The sequence below is a fragment of the Drosophila gunungcola genome, chromosome 3R, assembly GCF_025200985.1.
Source record: "Drosophila gunungcola strain Sukarami chromosome 3R, Dgunungcola_SK_2, whole genome shotgun sequence".
In the NCBI taxonomy this organism is placed as follows: Eukaryota; Metazoa; Arthropoda; class Insecta; order Diptera; family Drosophilidae; genus Drosophila; species Drosophila gunungcola.
This window is the reverse complement of record NC_069139.1, coordinates 23,070,539-23,093,657: the sequence shown is the minus strand read 5'-3', so window position 1 is coordinate 23,093,657 and position 23,119 is coordinate 23,070,539. Positions and strand designations below refer to the sequence as shown.

At 39.8% G+C, this 23,119-nt stretch overlaps 1 protein-coding gene across 1 annotated transcript in view; it reads left to right on the top strand.

Annotated features, from left to right (window-relative positions):
• The window catches only part of LOC128251615 (uncharacterized), a 118,137-nt gene extending 97,511 nt beyond the window's left edge, over positions 1-20,626 (top strand). The window contains exon 2 of the mRNA XM_052978665.1: positions 20,612-20,626. The gene's annotated coding sequence lies outside the window, so the exon portion shown is untranslated. The remainder of the gene's footprint in view (positions 1-20,611) is intronic.
• The last annotated feature ends 2,493 nt before the right edge of the window (positions 20,627-23,119 follow it).

Below are 23,119 nucleotides of genomic sequence, written 5' to 3'. Positions count from 1 at the left end.
AATAGTTTTATTCTGTTTATTTAATACCTTTAAGATTGGGTTCTACTATCCTTTGATTTATTCTTTTAAAATGTATTACCTAACTAAATTTTATTAAATTTATTGTACTTCTAAAATGGGAGCGTTTTTATCAGGGACCGTAATAGTAATGACTTCTTATATAAAAAAACAAGATTTTAAAGTTAAATACTTGTTGTTATTAAATTAATGGATAATCTTAAATTTAATTTTTGTATTTTTATTATATTCTTTATTAAAAATATTTAAAGGCAACGAATTTCAAGGTATTCATTTTAAAAAAATTTCCGTTTGTTTTTTGAAAGCTTGTCCCATAAAATACCTTCAATGGGCTTTTCGAAATCTATATCTTTTGATATGCACTCTCTTTACTGCTTAAAAAGGACCCAATTTCGTTAAAATAAAAAAACAAAAAAAAAACTGGAAACAAACCAATGCAAATATAGCATTCACATCCGGATTCGGAGTGCTCGGTCCACCGCTCAATCGCTTGGCTGCCACCCACTTGGGAGTTCGCTGACCATTTGTGGCAGAAGCCCGCTAATTGGATATTCACACTTGGCGACATTTTGGGGCGGCGTAAATGAGAGCCAACTGTGGTGGAAGTGGCGCGCGTAAAAAGGCGCCACTCCTAAAATAGGCAGCTTGTAAGCGCCGACCACTCGTCCACATGGTAAAATGGTAACAAAAGATCACCAGTTGTGGCACTGAGGATGTGGATGTGGATGTGTGGTAACAAGAGCGACTCACTGCGCTGCTGGGAAAGATCGAGTGAAAGAGGAGAGATCCCAAAAATAGGCATACCAATGTGTGCGCATGCCCGGAATTTATGGTGACATTTGAGTGATTCGAGCGACGTGCTGCTCCTGCTGCAGAAGCGTTTGGTGTAAAGGCCAATTAAATTGGAGAAAATTGGAGCAGCACAGTCGCGTCTCGGGCCATGTAATTGCCTTTTCAACTCTGCCGATTATCCCAGATGCTGGCCCGAGTCCGGCAATGGCATTCAATACGTAAGTGGCTCGCGAAATTAGCGTAATTTTGCTTGCGATCACCGCCGACGCAGATGCAGACGCAGACCCAAACGCAAACGCAAACGCGAACGCGGACAAGTGTCAAAGTGAAAGAGAAGGCGATTGGGGTCAGCGGTCCCTTGTTTTTCGCTGCACAGGTTGACCAGCGAAAGAAATTCCCGAGAAATGCAAAGCAGACGTATTCCTGATCCCCGAGTCGATCGCTTGGTCACACACTTTCTGATCTTTGTCCGGCGATAAGGTAGCAGCTCTCTCGCCCTGCTTTCTGAACTCTGAAATCGCAGAAATCAGGAAAGGGAATAATAATTTTAGTAACTAGAAGGGGATTTGTAAGAAATATATATATTAAGATGTGGCTCTAAAAACCATGTTATCAAATCTATAAAGACCCATTTTCCCTGTTAGATGTTTATCCTTTTCGCTAAAAGTTCATAATTTATGCTTAAAAACTACAAGTTCTCAATTTTTCTGTTAATTTATAATTTATAAATACGATGTTCTAAATTTTATGCATGGCCTCAAACTTTAATTTAATATTATAATTTACCAAAATAATACACCTCTAAAAGTTACTATTCCTTGCACAAAGTTTCCCTCCTTAAGAATAATTTTTGTGAGAGAATTCGTTTGGCATCATCATTGCCTAATTTTTATTATGCCATAAAGTCACACCAATCATTGCAAATTTGTGATTCAAATGTTTATTTTGCTCTGAATAAATTACAGTAGATGGTTGTGTCTTTAAAGGGTATATTGCAGTCAAAGTTGCCCAAATAATTTTTTTAGTTTTTTTTTTCTTTTGGAACACACATAAAGATTATTCCATATTTACTTATTTTTACTCGCCGCTTGAAAGCCAATGCAGACTCTGGCTAAGGCCGAGGCATATTATTTGTGCGATTAAATTGATCGCGAATGGGGCAATCTAAGGAGGCGGAGGAGTTCATCGCTGGATGAAAGGGCGAGGGATCCGGCAAGAGGAGTCTCCTTTGTGTGTGAGCGTCTGGTTTGGCGGGGCTTCTGCGGCAGTCAACTTCACGCTTCGCTCAAGCATCACCAAATAAATTTCATTGAGCATCGCTGCACAGTGGGTCGAATATTAAGATGTGATGAGCAGAAAATTGTAGATAATATGGTAATTAAAAATATATCCTGCTATCAAGAGCTAACAGGAAGCATTCCTTGATGTGATTTTGTATTTAAGAACAGACAATGACTGTTTTTTGAGCATCTTGGATGTACAAAGTTTAAATAATAGACAATAAACAATAATTTCGATGATAATATATTGTATTTAAAAGAGTGCCATCAATAAAAAAATACCCTCTTAAGACATACTTCCTTTCGGATGCGATTTCATATTTAATATATTTTGAATTCTTCAAATTTTCATAGATTCATTAACGGTCTATATCTGGAAATTTAATAAATGCAAACATTATGTTTTCAAAAAACAATTTCCAACAAGAATAGTTGTAATTTAAAGGGAATAGTGTATAATTCATTTTGGGTTTCCAAAAATTAAGGACGTTACATAAGGATGCTGTAGGCTTTATTATCACATGCATTTTTATGTGTTACTATTTGTTCTTTCGACTCTATATATTATATATATATTTTGTACAATATAGACCCCACTGTGGTCATTGTTACCGTCGCAATTCACTCTGTGTGATCCAAGGCGACGTGCCGCGTCTGCCGCGGCTTCTGCTCCTTGCTGCAGCTCGACCACATTCCAAGTACTTTACCTTTTGCCTTTGCCTTTGCCTTTGCATTTAAGTTTACCTTTTTACCTTCACCTTGGCCGGGCTGGGCCTTGCCTTGCCTTGGCTTGGCTTGGCTTTTTGCTTTTGACCAGGCTGCTGCCGTTGATGCTGCATGCCCCAGCGCATGCTTCATCTGTTGCATGTAGTTACCGCTTTCATGGCTAAGTGGTTGACTGGACATGGTCGTCTCTTTTTGCGGCCTCGTCTTGGGTGCCTTTGCCTGCTGCATCCTCCGATCCACATCCACATCCACATGCACATCCCGATCCCGATTTCGAATCCTATCCACTCCTTGTGGCCGGGTTGTTCCTTTTGCAGTTGCGTGTCACGTACAAGCAATTCGCATGTTTCAAAAATGCTTGGGACATGGCTCTTTCTGCCGCAGTGTGTCTGTGTATCTGGGTTTTCGGTTGGCTGTTCTTCTGCCGGTTCATCTCGCCGTCATCGTTGTGGTTGCACCATGGAAAGGAGGTGCAGGAGTCGCAGGGGGTGGCCACATATTTGTGTGCGTACTTAAAAATAAATGTTAATTCTTTTATTTATTTCCTTTGTCAGATTAAACGGTTTAAAGGTTACATTGCAAGCCAGTACTCTCCGCCAAGATCCCACATATTTAATATGGGGGTTCGGCTGCGAGGCATCCTGAATTATGGTCTAGCCTTAACTTCGTTCTAAATCAGAAATGCCCTATGTTTATGCTTTACATAAATTTATAAAACGACTTTTATTTGATAACATACAACATTTACCGCCAAACACGAATCATAGGTCCAAGAAACCTATAAATTGTAGCATTAATACGTTTTTACAACCGATACTAAACTCACAATTTTTGCAATATAGCAACATTTTGTATGAAACCTTAAGAATTCTTTCATTTCTTACAAGTGTATTTTACATCGCTTTTCGTATGTTATTCATGATCAAACATCTTGAAAACACTGTAATCCCTATCGCAAGACATCCAATTAGCATCGCTACGGGCCCGGCCAACTGGCCACATTCATAATCTTCTAATTCCATCAAGTGCACTTCGGACGAACTCCCTTTCAGCGAATCCTGTCCAAGATTTCAGGGCAGCTCCCTTGGGCCCACACCCATCCCAGTTCTCAAGCTGTGCTCACCTTTGGGCTTGACCAGTTGGTCGGTCGGTCGGTTGGTGGAACCTCGGTGCCGGGGAAACCAGTACACATCAATCTGCTTGTGTCAACACCCCGACTACGGCGACATCGTCCAGCTGGAGGCACAGCCAGCACAGCACAGCACAGCACAGCACAGCACAGCACAGCACAGCGCAGCATAGCATAGCCACCGCCACCGCCACCACCATCCTGACTGGCTGACGTGCAATGCCCTAAAAGGACGCTGCACTCCTATTGACTTGTTAATGTGATCACTTTAGCTGACCCAAATATAGTCAAACGTTTCAATTTGTGCAACGCTTTTGGGCAATTGATAGCCGCGAGCAGAGCGAACAGCCAAAAGAGCTGAGCGCAAAAGCACGAACAGAAGCAGAAGTCAGTAGCAGTTCGAGTACCATTACTAGTACCAATCCCAATCACAGTCCCAGTTTTGCAGTTCATCGTCACCAGACAAGACTATCCTACTATCCGAGTCCCCAGTTGGACGCGTAACGCGGTGTAAATCGCCCCGGGCCCCGGCTCTTACCACTGCCATTTCCCACTTCACCACTGCCACTACCACAATCCTCGCTCCCTGGCTGCCCAGTTGAGTTGTAGTTTCTGACTCGCTTTCGTCCGGGGCCAATGTTGTCTAAGATCGTCTGACGCCAGTTGACAGATTGCCCGCAGGCAGAGATTCGTTCGTATTTGGGCCTGAATTTGGACTTGCTTGGTGCTGATGAGTCATAGATAGGGAGGATATGGTAGTGGTTGCTTTCGCAGCCAAAGGCATTCGCTTCCAGGAATCGGTGTTAGGTTTCTTGTTGTTTCCCTCCCACAAAAAGAGTTGTGTTTTAAAGGGGAAAGTGGCTTGTTCATTTGCGTTTCCCTGAAACACCTCCCCTTACTTTAGAACGTTTTAAATTTATATTTATTGGTATTGAAAATGAACGGTAAAAAGGCATAATCACAGAAATACTCCTATAAATCTTTATTCTCATTGATTTTATTGCGAAAGGTGCCAATTTCGGCATACTTTATTTGTAATTTATAAATCTGGAGGGCAGGTCTTTCGAATTAACCTTTATATTTGGCCTTAAATGGATGAAGTTCTTAAACGTTTGAGACTTTAATGCTAGCAACTACTTTTAGCAAATCTTTTTGATAGAATTTTCTTATACAATATTTATTTGCTGACTTTGAATAATCACTTAAAGAAAATTCTCAGCTAGGTCACCTGATCACTAATGAAGCTATTCGCGACCTTTGCGAGACCTCTCACGTTGCTTTCCTTTTTGGCCAAATACTCGTACCTTTTGAACCTGCCGTAGCCCGGTCGGACCGAAACAATTTGTATCCTAAGCATGACCGCAGAAATATTACCTTTGTGCTGACTTTAACTTATTACCCGTGCATGGCCACACGCTAAGCTAACAATCATTGATCATCATCCTTTGGCCCGGCTTTCGACAATATTGAAACATTAAGCCAGCCGAAAACCCGAAAGCGAATGCAATAAAGCCAAAGGATGGCTCGACCAACTCGGAGAGGGCCAAGAACAACACCATTGCCATTGGAACTCTGGCCGAAACGCATTTCATTAACCTGCTGCTGATTCTTTGGGAAGGGAGCGCCTGCGTCTGGGATTTCGGTGCTGGCATGTAGAATCCTTGGGTCCGCGAGGAACTGGGGAGGAACTTATGAGACGAACGTGAGCCACACAGCATGGATCGTGGTTCGATCTTAATGCCAGTATTTGATTTTATGCACCGCAAAAAATGGAATTTTTGTATTAGGATAAAATTTTAACACAAGTGCCTTAAAGAATTATTTAGAATATTTATTTTACGATCCATAACAAGTGATAATTTTGCAATCTAAAAATTAGTATTTTGTATCACACTCCTTTCATTCGGCCATCCTTTAAAAAAAGAAAAATAGTTTGCAAATGAACATAGAAGTCCTATCTCTAATGGGAACTTAAAAAAAAAACCCTTGCCCCCTTAAGTAATTAATACTTTTTAATAGTGTTTAAAAATCAATCTCTGTTTTTCTCAGTGCAAATGTGTGCCCTCAACTCACGTGCAATTTTTAGCAAGTTGCTGGGACCCGAACCGGGGCCATTTCTAAGATTATGAAAAGTGCCCTGGCCCGGCCATTGCGTATGGTATATGGTATATAGTATATGGTATATGGTGTTCGCCTCTTCAAAGGTCGTCACTAAAATCAGCCGGCGACGATCAGCGAGAAGGCCTTAACTAAGTACCAACTTTGGATCTCTCGGCTCGCAGTTCTCAGCATGAGCAGGTTCCAGTCTCAGTCCCAGCCGCATTCGCAGTTGCAGGTCCCAGCAAGCCCTTTGCCAATCTTTGGCTGGGATTTTTCATGCGCCCGTCTGTCTCTCCTTCGGTATGCTGCGTGTGCTCTATAGGTGGTCATTATCGCGAGGCTCTGTCCTCATGAGTTGGCTTTCTGGGCCAGGAGATGGCGGTGGATGCAGGTGAAGGTGGGATGGAGAAAGCGGGCGGAGGACCTGTAGAGATCCCCATCTCAAGGTTCAGATGCCCTGCAAAGCCAACATCTGTTGGGATGTATGATCAACATGAAGATTTAAAAACATTTGGAATAATTAAATGCATTTAAATAAGTATTCTTAAATATCACCATATCCTTAGTTATAGCTAAAAACAAACTTAAAAAATGTTTTCTTCGAATTGGTCCACCTAACCAAGCATCTCCCAATGGCAGGGTATCCTCAGATATTTAAACGTCTCCCTCATGTTGTTAGTTTTGTAAGAATCTCAGCCAGAACAGCAGCCTCGTCCTCAACATCAGCCGACTGCTGTTCTACTTAATTTGCCGCTGCGTGCGTTGCCGATTTCTGATGACGATCCCCAAGCCGATCCCGATTCCGATCCCAATCCCAATTCCAATCCTCATCCCGATCCAGCGCCAAGCCGCGATACCCACCCCCACCATCCGCACCGCGTTGGATCGCCCTGGCCCACAACTCATCGCGAAGGCAGCAACAATTACCGCATTACCAACGCGTCGTTGACTGACGGACGAAACTGGCGGGCAGGTGCACTGAAAGAAAATCATACTTTAGTTTTAGAGCAAACATTTTGGGCTCTAAAACTAACGACACTACACTATTTTTAAAGTATACATTTTCATAGGAGTCCTTTTCTAAAACGAGTAAAAATTGTAACTTTAGTAAGTTACAGTAAGTTATTTTTTTATATTAACTTGAAATGGAAAACCACTTTTGTTTAATATATAATTGGTTTTTTGAACTAATACATAAATATTATTTTCTTTCCTTTTCTTACAACCTATACATTTTTCCAGAAATAGTTATGACCAACGTAAAATGCTAATTTAATAAAAATAAAGTGTAAATGCATCTCAGATTCATATAATCGCTTCAGAATATTTGTAGACTTCTAAAACTATATATTTTCTAAGTAAGGCGTTGTTATTATACTCTAATATCTTAATTTCTAGACTGATTTTTTCCACAGCGTAAAATGGGGATGAGCTGGGCGTCTGGCCAGGAGTCCGAGAAAAAGTCCGAGTTAACTTCTGCTGATGCTGCGCCACTTTTGCCCGGCCTGGGTTTTACTTTATTTGATTTGTTTATGCAGATTAAATGCAAACGATCTTGATAATGACATTAACCGACAGAAGAAGCAGCGGTGAACTGGAACTGGAGTTGGAGTTTGAGATGGAGTTGGAGATGGAGATGGAGTTTCGGGCCGAGATGGAACCGAAACCGAAACAGAAACAGAAACAGAAACCTGGCCTGGGACTGCAACTGGGTCTGTGTTGTGGGGATTGTTAACTTGACAGCTTTTGAAGGCGGCTTCGTGAGGATCGCAGCGCAATCGTCATGGCTCCCACTCCGCCTTCCCCGCCGCTGACCTGGCGCTGTTTTGGTCAATGTGCTTAAAATTAATGCTCCTTAAAACCAAAACGAAACGCAAAACGGCAACATCAACAGCAACAGAAACAGCAACAGCAACAGCAAAACCCAGAACAGAGGTCCAGTGAAACGCATCTGAACTTTGGCTGCCCCTTTTTATCTGCCTTCACCGCTCTCTTTCGCTTGTAGCCTAATTAGTTCGGATACAGATTAGGCCAGGCCAAGTAGAAGGAGTCAATGAGACAAACGTCGCAGCTCATTAAAGACCCCAAAAAGTGGCAATCGAATCGGCGAAGAAAATGCCGAAATTGGGGACGTAAAATATGGCATAAACAAAATGTTTAACCACCTTTACGCCTGGCCATATAAAATCGCAGCGTTCAAATTAAACACTTGACTTTATTGTTTCACAAAATTTGCCATAAAAATCACCGGCCCCAAAACAAAAAAGAATATTTTGCGATGCCGCCTTAAAAATCACAAACTTAATAATTTAGGCTGAACAAAAAGTGGTCAAACGCAAAACGAAACGACTTCATATTGCTGGTAAAATTTTAATGCTCGAACCGCTTCTGAGGCAAGTTTTTTCGCCCTGGGTTCTATTGCTCCGATCGACGATCTTCGATCCAAACTGCCGGCTGCATTAACATTTAGCAACTTTTTTCTGCTCGGCGCTTACATTTCCGGTGCGGGAATCGGCTTCAAAATTAATCAACAGCTTCACGGCGATCGGTCCCTCATTTTCTGTGTTTCGCCAGCAAAAATCAAAAGATCATCGACCGATCAGGAGCACCAGACTCATCATAATTATCGTCGATTCTGTTTTTTTTTTTTTGTTGATACCTCGCAGGATTTACTTTTGAAAGGGGACGTCTTAAGGTTTAACTCAATTAAGTGGAAAAAAGTTGTAGCTGTGTTGATACGGGCACATTAAGGAAATTTCTTACATTTCAACATGATCAGATTGAGGGTTATAAGAAGGGCCACAGATTTTTGCGTCCAGCAAATGCCGCATCAGGCATATCAATTACTTTAAGGATACTCAGGTGTTGGCTAATTAATGAGATTACGTGAGCGCGCGATTTTCGAGGTGGAACATCTTTTATACGGGAAGCTCTTTGAATTGCAAGAAGAAAGTTATTAGTGAAAAACATAATTTAAATATAAGTAAAATTTTGTTAAGAAAATCCATGTAAATCAATTTAAAAGTGTAAGTCTAAAAAAAAAAATTATTTAATTTAATTTATTCGTTGTTAATATTTTGTATAGTTATATTTTATGTGCTCCTGAAAGTCGTACCTTTGTCAACCGCTGCCACATTGACCGCAATGTTTTCAACCCAACAGCCTAATCCTCCTCTGAGTCACAACATAATTAGCAGCCCTTGCTCCCCAGTGTCGGTTGGCCTTTGAAGTCCACCAAAATAATTAAATAAATAAACTGTCATAATTAATTTTGTGGGGCATCGTGGGCATCTTCGGCCAGCAAGGAGGCAGAAACCGAAACAGAAACAGAAACCAGAAAACCACACAGACAAATGCTGACCCAAATACCTTAATAGCTCCAGTCACAGTTTCTTCCGCGCTCAGACTGAAAAGCAAGACAAAAGAGTCTTTACAGAAATGTCTTGAAAATAAAATAAAAACCCGAGTAAATGTCGAAGATGTCGCCTCAACTGAATCACAATTTTACAACGAAATGAAAATAAAGTAAAACAAAACGGGGCATAATCCCGATAGGTAGCCTAAAAAGACACAAAATATTTATCGCTTCCGGATTGTGGAGCTGTCGTTAAAAAAAGATCTAAGACAATTTCATATGCATAAATGGCCATAAATGTGGCTTTATTGAATCCACGATCTTCCAGGCGGCTGCCCACGGTTGTCAACGGCTTCAATTCGGGCCCGTAGTTTATCTTACGGATTTGATTGATATTCGTATCGATTGCGTTTTGCGTTTGACAAGTTTTGCAATTCGCCAACTGTGCAACCTGTTGCAGCAGCCAGCTCGAAAAAACCAACTCTCGAAAGTTTCGTTTCGTTTAGTTTAGCTACGGTTTCGCTTTGGTTCGTTTTATTTTTTCGGCTGACTCGAATTAAATGCATTTATCAGTTTATATATGTGTGTACAAAATGCATTTGCCAAATGTCGATGTGAATGACGATGGAGCTGACAATGCCTTCGTGTGGTTTCTGCTGCCTTTCGCCTCTTGAGCACCTGAGCTGCACAGATAAATTCGAGGCTGGATGTGGATGTGGATGTCTTGAACCTGTCGGCGCATTTTCTACGCCTGTATGACATATCGCAAAAGATTTACATTGAATTTCAATAACCACCGCTTGTCGGTTGACTTCGCAAGCATAGTCAGATGAAGATGAAATGCAAGCATTACGTTTGATCCCCAATGAGCTTTCACTTTTTCGGTTTTCCCACTGAATTTTACAGTCTTCATTGAGCTTAATACACTCCCAAGAACTATTGATCGCAGACTAACCATCCTCGACTTATTATCTACTGTCTGGACCTTTGACAGTCCCCGCCCAGCATAATGGCCAAACCTACAACTCCACCCCATTTAAAAATGCATCTCTAATTGCTGGTTCTTTGGCAAAACCGAAAAACTTTCAGTTTCGCCTCAAATCCATTAAGTTTTGACAAAGCGACGACATCGACAAAGCGATTGGCAACCCGAAACCAAAATCACCGAAGCGACAACCTACAAACTTTCACCTTTAAGCAAATAGTTTCCATCGTTTTGCAATGTTTTTTTCGAGAGTACATCAAACAAAACGGCAACAAATGTCATATTTAAGCACAAGCCCAAGACCCAGGCCCTACAGCCAACGACCATCAACCATCAACCTGTTGCCGCTCTGCCTCGGGGGTACTAATTACCCCAAAGACCCAAAACAAATTTGCAGCCAAATATTTACATGGTGCTCGAAAGGGGGGTTGGGCCGAGAGTAGACCAACCTACCAGCCTACCTACCTACAACCTACCAACCTCCCAAAAGCCGGCATGCCCCCATCGCATTGTTGCAGATAATTTGTACTTGGAAACACGAAGGCAAAATTAATCATCTATCGGGCGAAGCATCGAAGTGGGAAATGCCCTTCGAATAAGGATATAAACAGTTCTAATCAGAAACTAAATTATATAAATTGTTAGAATTTCAAACAAAATTCATAGTGAGTCGAGAAGAGAAAGGAATGGGAGGTGTATCCATATGTTTTCTAAAATAAAATACATTTTCAAACAAATAAAATATATATAAGCATTATGAACAATAACCAATTCTTTTTTTATTTTGTTCATTCTTGTAAGTTAAAACACTAGTATCCCATGTAAAGTATTTATTCATTTTCTTATATAATGGATCTAGATGTTTTTTAACTTTATCACTTAATTTCATTTTATGATGTTTAATATTATTTTTTAGTTTCACTTAAGTATTTACTAGAAAATTAATATTCGTCATTAATTGACTGGCACTTAGCATAACTTTAAATTGTACTCACATGATGAAATCAATGGATTTACCTTAAATGAGGATCAACTAAAGAGAAATTATAGAATTTTTTGACAAACTAGCTGTAAAAACACATAGACTCTTTGCCAAAACTTTGAGCCAAAAAAATACTAAACACTTTATGCACGATAAACAAAGACCTGGCCTCTGATGTTTGTCGTCAGGCCTTCAGTTCGGGCTATCAACGCTGGCTCATCAACAATAACAATATCGACGTTGCAGCCCGACTAGATTAAGAGGAGCCAGAGGATGTTGGAGCCCAGGTCGGAGATGGAGATGAAGATGGAGTTGGAGTTGGGGCTTCATTAGCAAACCCAGGGCAGCAACAAAAGTAACAACGTTGCCGGCGAGCAGTGAAACCTTTTTAAAGAGTGAAACCGAGACGGGGAATGCGGCTGGTGACCTCCTCCGCTTTTGTGGAATGACCCGAGATTGTAACGCCCGCCCAGGCAAATTTCCGTTCCGCTGGATCGTTTGCCCGACTCCGGCTATGTATGGCAAATCAAGCCAACAACATACACCAGATACAGATACGCTGCACTTGCCAAAGCAGTGGTGGAGGGAGTATCCTCCCATGCCCAGCCCCCAAATGCAATCTGCGGCTCATCTCTGGTTAGTTAAATTAGCCCGACGGAGTGGGCAACTATCTTACTCGCGACTATCTTTGGTAGTCATCTTTTAGTTACACATTTTGTTGATTTAATTTTCATGTTCCACGGGCCCAACACTTCCATCAACTGACCACGAAAGTGGGCTGAGGGCTGAGCAGAAAAAGCCCAAAGACGAGAGACCAATAGTCCAAGCTCCTCCACTTTTTCCATTCAATGTTGCGGCAAAGTGCATAATTGGTTTATTATTTTTATTTTATTTGCTCGACACGATGACTGCAGCAGCTTCCTGCCATATCGTTCGCATCGCTGAGCAGCGATTTTCCTTTTTCCTTCCCCGCCCGCATTTTCTTTGGCCAGCTTTTCTTTTGGCCCTACCCTATTTTTCCGCCGATGCCTCGTGGCACTTGATTTTCATTGAGGTCCCCGTACTCGTGGCTGGTTTTTGTCATCTTTTGAAGTGTGTCTCGACTCTCCTCAACTGCAGCTCCGAATCTCAGAGTTTGCAAGGCGTGATTTAAATTTTTTGCTGCTTTGCTGCTTGCTTTGCGCTGTGGCTTGATAAAATATTTCTGGTGCTCTGCACCGACTGAGGTTTCCTTTTTATCGTGCCAAGGTGTGCCATCAATTGTGTCTTCCTCTGGCTTGGCTTTTGGTTTTCCGGCTTGGAAACGCTTCGCTTTTTGCAACGGCTATTTCTGTCTCTGCGGCTGGTAATAAGCCTGACTTGGATGGGATCTGTGGGCAGGCTGACTGGAAATGGCAAAGAAATGCAAAACACTCGGCGATAACCCAGATACTAGTTGTCGTTTGCTTAAGGCTGAGTTTTCACTGATCCATCGAAGCCACACACTAGCAACCTTGAAGGCGAAAACAAACTTATGGTTTTTTTCAAGGAGAGGAGGTAAGATATGGGATTATATTAAGCAGCATTCTCTGGATTTATTTGATGGATTTCAATAAGTGAAATTTATTCTATAAAATCCATTTTTATTAAAGAGATCCGCAGACGGAACTATGTTTTCTAAAAAAATAAATATATATGTTGTTTTAAATTTAAGTAAACTTATTGTAAGTAAATGTGTCTTTAAAAACCCGTTCCTAAAACTATGTGCGAAAACCATTTTAATCAACATAAATACACATGTTTTTTTTAAATTTAAACTGTTTAAAATACTCAAGATATTAATTTCTGTTCACCTTTTAAGCACACATTTCCAACACTCAGCCTCATCGTAGCCCAAAATCTCACATGCTAATTACAACGCTGAAAACTATCAATTACAGGCGATTGGATATTCAATTCACTCGCTGGCTTATAAATCAAAAAACATGTGCAAGCCAGTCAACACGAAAATATATCTGTTGACCATTCAGCCATTGTTAGCAGATGTGGTGGCCTGGCGGCCTCCTAAGCTGCTCGCTCAAACAATTGGCCAATTTATTGCATGATTAGATTTTCAATAAAAAAAAAAAAAGGAAACACGGCAAGCGAAACAAAACCGAAAATCAATAAAACAAAAGTTCTCGAGGCCCCCAGAAACAGAATTGAGCAAGAAATCAAAACTTTTCAATAAACCCCGAGCAGCAATGGAGATGTGGAGATGTGAAGATGAAGATGGGGATGGCTATGGGGATGGCTATGGTGATGACGATGGCGATGGCAAGGCGACTAGTTAGCGTACACGAAGCTATATTTGTTTTATGAAGCCGCTGTCTGCTGAGGATTCCACTGCTCCTCCCTCCGAGAAGCCCCTGTCCTCGATGTGTTGATCTTCAGATTAACAGGCAGCAGAGCCAGCAGAGCCAGCAGGCAACTGGCAGCAGTTAACCGACAGCAGCCGCTCATGGAGATTCAAATGAGCACGACTTTAATCATGGGTATAGCCAACGTATACGTATATATTTTGGAGTGGTCAGCCTATCTCGCCTCCCCCGAAAACTCCTCCTTCTCGTGGCGTTGGCGTTTTGTGAGAACAGCGCCAAACTGCTTATTAGACGCAATTAACAGGCCCAGACGTAGTGGAGTAGAGGGGTAGAGGAGTGGCGGCATCGGAACGGATCGCACCGGACCGGATTAGAGGAGGTGTCCAAACTATGGGTGTCAGAATTAGATTCAGATTCAGAACCATCGACGGCGGCGTCTGCAGGGGCATTCGACTCTCGTTCTCTGTATTTTTTAGGGATTTTGGTTCGTCATCTTTTGTCGGCATTTGGCATTAGTTGGGTGTTAATTTTTCCATTCGCTTGTTTTGGGTTAAACGCCGCCGTCGTTGATTAATAGGGTTTTGATTTCCATATACCAAAGCGCTCTTCGAATTCATCGTAAACTCACGGCAGTGATTTATGCCTGTTTCTGGAGATCTGAGGCTTCCCTTTCATTCATTGTCTTGCGGTCTGTGCAATTATAGGCTTAAGCGCGGATAATGCAATAATTTAGTAGCCTTCCGGTTTTAAATTGGAAAGGATAGCTTTTATTATTGGGTGGTCCCTTTGTATGAGGGGGTGTGGAACTTCTGATTATAGGTTGTGGCTCTCTATGGCTTTGCAGGGGTTCAAGGTTGGAGTTAACCGGGGTGAATCATGTTTTGTAGAGTTTTTACTCAATGAAAAGAGTGAGCTTTTAGGCAATAATATGATTTAATAGGCAATAATATGATTTAACGGATCATTATTAAATTTTTATTTACTTTACTTTTGAAATATCTCCTTATTTTAATTCGTCGACTTAATCTTATCGTCTTATTTTGTTCATCTTAAACAATGCACACCCTATCTAATCGTTTTTTTGTTATTATAATAATTAATTGTCAAGCTGAAAATACAACTTAAAGAATAATCAATATTTGTGGAGCTGAAAATAACACTCAAGAAATTATCGTTATTTTTTCAGATGAATATAAAACTCCAGAAAAAACTGTTATTTTTTGAGTAAAAAGTAAAACTTAAAAAAATAATTGTTGAAAAGTCAATTTTTGAAATAAACTTATAATTGATACGGTCCCTACAATGTGCACCTTTATTTTGGTGGAAGTCAAACCATTTTATATTTTATTACAACTATACATTTGTTCATTAATTTTTAATATAACAAAACTATCTTTGTATTTACCAATAATTTAAATTGGAGAGCCAATAACGATTTAGAATTTAGTTTAATATGTATTCGAATTAAAAATTTCTTTGCCTTTTTAATTACCAAAAATTAATTTGTAAGCCCTAGTTACGCTTATCCCCGATTCATTGCCGATTTCAGACATTTCAAGACCCAATAAGACACTTTGTTCCATGATGGATGCATATTTTCCTAACAAACATTATTTGCAACAGAGAGAAGCACTCATCGAGCTCATTAAACTCTCCCAAATTCGATTAGCGAGCTGCGAGGAGGGAGGGCGGGTGCCATTGGCTGCAGCGCCACAAAAACCTACACAAAGTCGGGGACGGACCCAACCCGTTATGCCATCCACTGCAGTGGCATAATCTGGAAAAGTTGTCTGCACTTGTTGCTGGCTGCAAGTTGCCGCTGCAACTGCTGCCCCACTAAATGCACTCGGTCGCACTGAAAAACTATTTCTACTTATATTTTATTGGAGTCGAAATGCTGCAAATGTCAACAAGTTGGACCGATGACGATGCCCTGATGCCGATGAGTGCTGGGCACTGAGCTGTGAGCACTGGATATTGGATATTGGATATTGGATTTTGGATGCCGCTTATTTCTATTACTATTTCTATTTCGCTCGCCGTGTTGTGTTGTGCGAAATCAATTGGCAACAATTTTTCCCTCTTTTTTCCATTTGCCACAAGTTGGATTCAAAGTTTTCAAACCAACATCGGGGCCAGCCAACACGTATAAAGATTATTTTTAAGGTGCGCACTTTTGAGGTTGGTCCTCTCCTGATTTCCCAAATGCAACGCCTGTTAGTTTACCGTTTTCGCTTCGCTTTTGGATGCCGAGATGCTGAGAGATGAGGTTGCATGCAACTGGCGGGCGATGTCTCGCCGCTTTCTGAATGCTTTGAGTCATGACTGCCAACAATCGAATATCCAGCAGCAGTTAGAGCAGTGCCTAGTACACTGGGCTAACATCAAATAATATTAAAAAAAATTAAAGAGAACAAAAAAATTCTACGATTTCTACAGATTTTTATTATATAACTTCTAGGTCACTAATAATTAAACATATCTTTAAAAACTAAAATAAGACGTTGTTTTTTATAACTGCAATAACTGCAGTATTTCTTCAAATTTAATATACATTTTTTTAATGGATCTGACAACTTTATTAATGTTTTATACAAAAAACCAAGAATAAAACCAAAGAAAAAATTTAAATTGAAGGTTCGTTTCTTTTTCTTACACAAACTCAAAAAAATGTTATGTAGGTTACATGATAACTTAAAAATTGGTAATTTAATAATAATTTTAAATTTATTTTTCTGAAACAAATGTAAGTACTTAATGTTTAATAATTTGTAAGGTAAAATATATCGGAATATATTTTTATTGAGTTTTCTATGAACTCATTATAGTCAATTAAGTCAAATTAAACCCTTATTTAAATAAGTCATAAAATAGTCTGGCCCCAACTAGACATTGTTTAGAAATATATGTAATTTTAGCATTGCAATTTTGAAATTTGAATGTTAATTTTAAAATTGTTCATTTACTATAATCATGAATTTTAAATTAATTTGTTCGAAGCAAGTGTAAAGGTAGGGTAAAAACCTTTGTATTTTTTATGAGGTTAATATAAAGCTTAAAGTAGATTTGGTTTAGAGACCTATGTTATTTTTGCATAGGTCACTTATACATTTATGTGATTGCCCCACTGCCGCCTGTCTGCGGCGTGTTCTTTGACAATTTTCAACGCCTTCGTTGCTCGGATCTCAGCATCGCTGCCTGCATGAGATGGCAACTGTTGCTGCTGCTGCTGCTGATGCTGCCGTTTGATGGCTGGGGTTTTCTCTCGGTTGCATTATGATTTGGACGGATTTTTTGGGTTTGTTTTGCCAGCGGCTGCTGCCCCGGCTGTTTGTTATTGCGGCTGATGATTTTATTATTTTCCCGAATGCATTTCCTATTGGGTAATATTTCGATTTGCATTCCAGTTGATGCGCATCACGCTGCCAGCCAGCCCGCAATGAATTGCATTTTAATTAGATTCATGATGCTTTCTAGGTGGGGTCCCAGAACCAACCCTCTTCGCTTGCAGCCTGACCTTTATGGTGATGCCAAAAAAAAAACCCAAAGAAAAATAGATGTTTGGCATTCCATAAAGTCGAACAATTGTTTATTGTGCCCATTCCACCACACTCCTGCCCTCCCAAGAAATCGCCAGTTGTTGTGTCAACAAGAGTATAAAACAAAAATGCCTTCGGGCGGTTCATTAACACCTTTTTAAGACGGAGTCGGTCAGAAAAAGATTCGAGTATTTCACAGTTTTCACAAATAGAAATTGGGATGCCATGTGAGCGCGGTTTCATTAATTGTGTTTGCTCACCTGGTGTCCGAGTAATGAGATGAGTAGGCGGCGACTCTCAGACTTGTTACAGGTTGCCTGACAGGTATATCTATATTCCCCGCCCGAATCTCCAACCCCCTCCATCAAAGTATGTTAAGTTGTGGGTGTTGTCCGGTAATTGGCCCGACAGGTTTGTTCTGGCATTTCCATAATGGTTAATTGTCTTCTGTTGTTGCTGGCAGTTCTATTATTAGCACTGATATTTTATTGTCTTGTTATCTCGACAGCTGAGTGAACCTATAATTTCATTGTGTGATATATATCGTATAATTTAGGGTTACCAAATGTGTGTAATACATATAAAAAGCTTATTTTTGGTCAAAGCTGAAATTTTACTTATTGCAAAACATTTCCATTTCATTGTTCTCGTTATAAAATTATTTATGTCTATTTTCCCTTTCCCTATCTGTAGGCCTACAACTTTTGTTTAACCCAGAACGAAAATGGCCATACAAATAAACAAGTCTCGAAACATATTGCAATGACTGCAACCAAGCAAAACCCCTATCCATAGCCGTAACCTTATCGGCTCACAAAAGAATAAACAAAATTGTTTTAATTTCCAAAATATGAATGGCAATCAATAATCAAATCAACTTTCTACCTGGCACCTCAATCACAGCCTGGCAAGGTTAGCCCATTCCAAGTCCCTTCGCCTGGCACTGCCAAAAAGCGCAGTCTGAAATAAGGATGGGGTTGCAAATGGAAGGTAAGGCTGCCGGTAACGTGACAAAACAAAAGGCAACAGAAGGTAAAGTTTTTGTTTGGCGTGCTGATTTACAAGGATGCCCTTTATAAAATCATGCACGTAAACTGTAAGAAAATGTAACTAAAATTGGTAAAGATCAATAAAATATTACAAATAAATATTTGCCGAAGAATGTGTTCTATTGAAAACATCGTATTTGGATGTTAATTCACTTTCTTTATTCCACCCTAAAATCACAGTAGTAATATTGTTCAAGAACTAAGGTCAGAAGGTAAAAATATTTGTTCCGTCAAGAACAAGATTATTTTAAGACCTTCCTTAAACAATCAAACCTAAATTTCCTTGTGAATTTTTTCTTCAGTGTAGCGACAGCCTTGCACGACATGGAAAGGAAATCATATTGATATGGCAATGGTGCAACCCATTGAGAAATTGGACTGTGGGCAGAAGGGTTTTTGGGGGTGGCTTGCCACTTTGTTATGGGCCGACACTTCCGACTTGGAAATTTGTGCCATGACACGGATTCCCTGGACAGCCGAGACATTATGGTCGCACCTAGAGGCGAGTCAAGTTGAGTTGACTCCCCCGGAACTTTCCTCAATTTTCCAAGCCAGAAGCATGTCAAGCCTGGATTCAAGTGGGCTGCCAACTAGAGCAGGTTAATGGACATTGGGGGTACATAAAGTAAGTGGATCCGCAATCGATAATTTTTGCTACTTCGAACCTTAAAGCAGAAAACTGCATTAACAACTTTTAGTAAGCGTAGTAACCTGGGTCAAAGGATAACAAAAATTATGATTAATTTTAAAGTATGCTAGACCTTATATTTAGCGTTTAAATTAAACTAAACATATCAGTAATGATGACTTAAAATATTTAATCAACTATTTCAAAATGTCTTAAATTAAATTAAGAGACATAATTTTAAAACTTTCCACTAGAGTTATGGCAATGTTAATATTTGTATTTTAATGGTGATTCTTAATTTAAATTGGTCATTCGTATTAACATAGCATATTTCGTAATTTATTAAAATGTTAGTTGTTTAATAAATGTTATTGTCCATTAAATAAATATTAGGTATAATAAAAAGATATTTACTTAGGATCAAAAACAAGTTATTTAATTAAAATGTCTGGCTGGTATAAACATACCATAGTTTTTGTTAAATCTGAAGTAGAATTAAATATATAAAAAGGTTAATTGTTTAATATATGTTATTGTCCAATTAATAAATATTAAAAATAATAACAAGTAAATAAAAATTTAAGCAAAAATCGAGAAATCTAGGCCATAGGACTATAGCCAATGAACAGGAGATGCTAAAAACAAAAGCCGATGACTTGGCAACATTTTGTGGTTGATTTATTAATGTTCATGGTTCAGTTTTGACTTTCGCTTTGATCTTCCATTGGACATGTCTCAAGTGCACTTGATGGTAAATTCCTTCTATAGACGTCATCGTCATCATCGTCATCGCCATTGTGGCCTCATGCAAATTTGTGCCAAAAACTCAATTACCTGACGTGTCAAGTGCCGTGTGTGTTTCAGTTGTTTCTGCTGCTGCTGCTGTTGTTGCTGCCTAATGTGTTTTCCACCGGCAACGTGTTGCGCAATAAAAACTCGGCTTCGTCTGCGCTTCTTTTGGTAGTAATATTGATTTAAAATGCTTGAAAACGGCAGATGAACAACCAAAAATTTTCGGTTTAGCATCGTTTTGAAAGGCATTTGAAAGATTTACACAACAGAGGGCGCTGCTCATCTCTTAAGTGCTGGTCTTGACAGCCTACAATGGATGTATGCTAACTTTAAATAATTGTAGGTTTTCCAACCACTTTCGGGCACTTTAAGTGGTTGTTCAAGGCACATAACAAGTAGACTAAAGTTTTTCTGTTACTTATTTGTGGTACTTGTTTCTTACAGCTGGCAAATTTAGGTAGTAATAAGTCAACTATTTTTTTTTTTAATTTTTAGTGTTCTTTTTTTGAGGTGTGTGTCTTTTCGTTTGAAATTTCGAAGCATTTTCTCTATCTATTTTGTCTACAGGTAGTTGTTTATTTTGGAGTTGCCTTCTAATTAACATGCAGACCACCCAGATAAAGAAAAGTATGTAGATTATATAAGAAAACATATTTTTAAAAAGGTAAAAGCATTAACCAAAATTTTAAGATTTAAACAATTTAGATAAATAAATATTAAATAAACGAAAAAAAATATAGTTGCTGCTGAATTGTTGATAAATTCTAAAGATAATCATTGAGTATCTTTTAAATAAAATCTCTTGCCATTCATTTACTTAAATGAGAAGTAATCATTAGTCTATTCTAGATTTAAAAACTCTAGTTTCTACACAAGTCAGGATATAATTACTAGAAGAGCCAATCAATCCCAAAAATGACAAACGAAATAGTTAAGTCGAATTGTTTTTTATTAAACATAAATAGAAAGCTTGTACTTGCTTTTCTTAAAAAGTTATCTAACTCTTGCAACAATTTCTCTCAGTCTCTGATGCAATGTCCCAACAGTTTTTCACTTGCAGTTAACTCTCCCTCGACAGATTCTCAACAATTAGCGAATTAATAATTTACAGTTTTCTAATCATCATGGTAATGACACTTCTGTTGACGTAATTGCAGCTCCAAGTCATCAGAAAGTTACACACAACTCTCACACTCGCCCAGTGATCAACTTTTACAGCTTCCGTCATTGTATGTGGCATCTGTGTTGTGTTTTTGCTTTCCGCAGGGAGGAGGAACATTTTTGCAACTTAATTTTTATGACTAGCCGTCGAGGGCAAGGGTGGCGGCGGGGGAGGGAAATGTTTGCTTGTGGTTTCTGTCTGCTGTCAAACTGCTTGATTATTATTTTCCTCGAAACAAAACGGAAAGCCAAAGATTCGCAGGGGGGAATCGGCTATTTACGATGCGGCCACGTCGAAAAGGGAAAAGGGCGCCATTGGGTTATAAAATCTAGTGGAGAAATGTCAAGTGCAACGCCACTTCTCATCTGCTGCGTCATTCGAATCGATGATGCATTGCTGTTATTTTTAATTACGCCCCGGCAACATTGTCGCCACGGACATATCCGTAAGATACACACGCGTACACACCCAGCCAGTGGGTGATATTTGCATATGACGTCACCACATTGTTGGCCTGACATTTAAGGCTACCGGGTCGCTATTAGATATTTTATTATGTTTTGCAGACTTCTCAGGTTTTTCTCCCTGTTTTTCCTCAGCTCTTTGTGTGTGGCGCCCCATTGTTGGCCGACTTGACTGGCTGGTGGTGCCTTAAATAGCTGCCTCATATGTACATATAAATGTCAAGGAGCTGGGCTCGCTGTGGGAAAAACTGCGCTTTGATCTCGTTTCTGGCCAGGCCATAAATTTCAATTAGAAGTGCCTTCGCAGCACTTTGAACTTGAATCGGATTTCAGCCGTTGCCTGATCACCGTTCCATCATCGGAATGTAATGTGACCTCTTCGGTGCGCGATTGCTCTGGGATTGACCGGTAACCTCGCGATCGCATCGTCACGGGCTTGAGGAATTTCCCTTCTGCCCGACGCATCCACTAATATCACATTTAATTACTAGGTGTGCGGCTGCGTGTGGAAACATAAAAATTCATTTTCATATTTAATTACTGAAAAGCCAGCAAATGAGCCAGGAGCTGATGGCGGCGAGCTGGGAGCCAAGAGCTGTGAGCCGGCAGTGGCAGGTCATAAATGAGTCAACGACTGGACTGCACGGGCGGCAACTCCATAGGCCACATCAAACCAAAACCAAAGCAACCCAAAAAAAAGGAAGAAATGTGCGAAACGATGTGCTCCAAAACCGAAGATTAAGGTACCCTGGAGCTATGATTGGTTTTTCTTACAGGCGTTTAAAAAGTCACCGAAATTCGTAAAGAAAAAGGTATTCAACACACGTTGTTTGCAATATAGCAACCACTTTTAGTAATTACAGCTAATATCTAACATTTATAATTTTATTGGCAGACCTACAAAATTATAAAATTTTAATTGTATTTTAAATTTATTTAATTTTTAGCTTAAAGTTTTGTTTTAATTGCTCAGTTCATTATAACCCAATAAAAAATACCTTTACTGTTACTAAAGTTTAGTCATGGCAACCAAACAAAAAATTTTTGTGTTCCATAAAAATCCAAGCCAATATAACGTTGACTATTTGTTTGCTAAGCATTAATACATTTCTTACAATTAAGAAAAGTTGAGGCACGTCTGAAATGTTTTATTCATTTTGTAGCAAAGACAACTATTTAATCATTGTCATTCGTGACACTTTTTTATTTGGCATTCTTAGCTTAGGCTAAATAGTCGCAATGATCCAAATGTGACAAAAACAAGCTTTGCTGGATTGGGCTAAAAATTAGAATACCCTCAGTCAGGGTATAAGGAGAAACGGCTATGCAGAACGCCGTGAAACGAGTTAGCCAACGGTTGGCGATGCCAAAGATTCTGTGGAAATGTTTATTAAGCTTGGGGATTTTATGATTATGCCGCCAAGCCCGTGGAAGAGCCTGCCAGTAGCAGAAGCCGAAGCCGAAGCCTCCTTCTGCCCATGAAGACTGAAGATTTGGCCTCAGCCTCCTGCGTCGGCAATTAAACTGCCCGCTCTGTCGGCCGTCGATGAAATGCCATTCATTTGGCCGGCTAACTCCCTGACTGCTTTTGGCCAGGTTTCCATTGCTGCTGCCTACCTGCCTGTCTGCTTGGCATCGCCAGCCAACAACGATGGCTATTCAAATTTCAACTTTGCATAGCCGGGCTCATTTGGTAATTATGTGAAAAGTGCATTTGGGTGCTGCTGCCAAAAGCGTTTTTCCGAGCCAGTCCAAAGTCATTTGGCCACAGCTCACGGA